Raw genomic sequence first — 1,909 nt, forward strand, 5'->3', positions numbered from 1 at the left:
ATTTTATGCCTGAGCACCTGAGAAGGATAATCAGGGAAAGGAACACAATAGTAAAGTGTGATACTGTAAGGAATGAAAGATGATGCACTTTTTTTTTTATGTGTTGAATATTGGACTTTTTTCATATATGGCTCTGAATAAGCCTGTGAATAAGGGAGGTAAGAAATCCAAAGAGCTACGTTATTATTGATAAATGCCAGGCTGGAAGCTAAAATTAGGGTGTGTCATAATGGTCTTGCTCACACAGAAACCCAGCATTAAGATGCCTAGTACCTTCAATTCCACCAGCCAGAAGCAATTACATTAATCTGCTATCCCCAAGCAGCTAAAGACACTATCCTGTCCACACCACCTCCAATAGTCCTTTATAAAATTTTTTACTTTAGATCTGCACTTGTCATTTATAGCACATATTTCAGCATTCAGAACGAGTCCAAATGTTCCTTTTGTTGCTTCCATTTGAACCTAAGTGCTATGAGAGCAAGGGTCATATTTGTCTATTCTCTACACTCATAATTTTAGCACAGTGCTATGCAATCAGAAATTCTAAACAATTTGTCGAGTATAAGTTTTTTAAGAAAAGAGCAAATATTAACTTTGGCTTCTGGCCATGTTTGTTGTTGTTGTTTGTTAGTATTGCTCAAGCCAAAGTTCCATGTTAGTGATGTCAAACTTAAACAGGCAACGAAGACATTATTCAAGATTATTGTAATGCCAGTGGTGGTTGGGGTGGTGTCCGGTCAGAAGTAGCCCCTGGCCAGAGACAGTACTCTGTACCCCCAGTTCTTGTCTTGCTGGTAGGAATGAATTCAAACAAATGGCAGCAAAAGCAGGTGAGGATTTTTTTTCTAGGAAATAAATACACTCAGGACCCGAGTGGACAACTTAGCCGGCCAAAACCAAACCAAGTGCCCCGATATGTGGGAGTTTAGAGGATTTATACCACTAGCTGGGTTCATCCCTAGGCAAGGAGCAAGTCGCCCCTTCCCTTATGTCTCAGAAAAATGTATCTTTAAGCCATAGGGCTCCTTCGCCCAGTTGTCATGTCCCCAGTTAGGCCACATCCTGGAGGGGCTCAGAATCTTTCCTCTTCACTTAGGGGTCTTCCACCTCCACTGTCTGTTTTCAGTTCGAGGTCTCACTACTAGTGTATCCTCTCCAACCTCTGAGCTCACTACCCAGAAAGAAACAAAGAGCTGAAGAGATTTTAAAAGTTGAAGAAGGGGGCATCGTAGGCCCCTCAAGTTTACAAATTGGCCTTATTCAAAGGAAAAAACTCTCTTATCTTCATGACAGGAGGTAGTTCTACAACTTGAAACAAGGCGCCTGCCTAGGTTAGGCTCCTACCTTTCCAGAGACTGGAAGAGGGGTGTTATCTTCTTCGTTGATTACATTTCAAAAGATGGCTCCCGGGTCCTTAAGACAGTCCTGGGTTGCACAACTGACACAAGCCAAAAGCTTTTTAAAAGATGGTATCTGAGAAGGGCAGAGAATGAATTTGCAATTACAAGTTTTCTAGAGTAAATGCTCTCAGGAAAGGAAGGTCGGGACCGAGAGACGGAGGAGACGCCTGAAAGTTGTACCTGAGCGGAGAGGAACCTCAAGGCCTTAATCATTGGTTGGCTGTGCACCTGCAGCTCCGCACCAACGAACTCAAACTATGAGCTCGCAATCTCCCATGGTTTCCTTAAGCAAAGAATCGCTCAACACTTTTCTTCTGTTGACTTTTTTACTTAGGACCTAAGCGTAGGGCCAGACAGCCTCGCCAACAGGCAGGACACGTGCGCAGAGGCACCGCGCCCCTGACGTCACTGGACGCGCCGGCCCCGACGTGTTAGCAACCGAGCGCGTCCTTAGTAGCAGTGGCTGCTGAGATGTGCGAACTTCCGGTTTCCCGGCCTCCGCCCCC

Source organism: Myotis davidii, unplaced genomic scaffold (assembly GCF_000327345.1).
Source record: "Myotis davidii unplaced genomic scaffold, ASM32734v1 scaffold473, whole genome shotgun sequence".
Classification (NCBI taxonomy): domain Eukaryota; kingdom Metazoa; phylum Chordata; class Mammalia; order Chiroptera; family Vespertilionidae; genus Myotis; species Myotis davidii.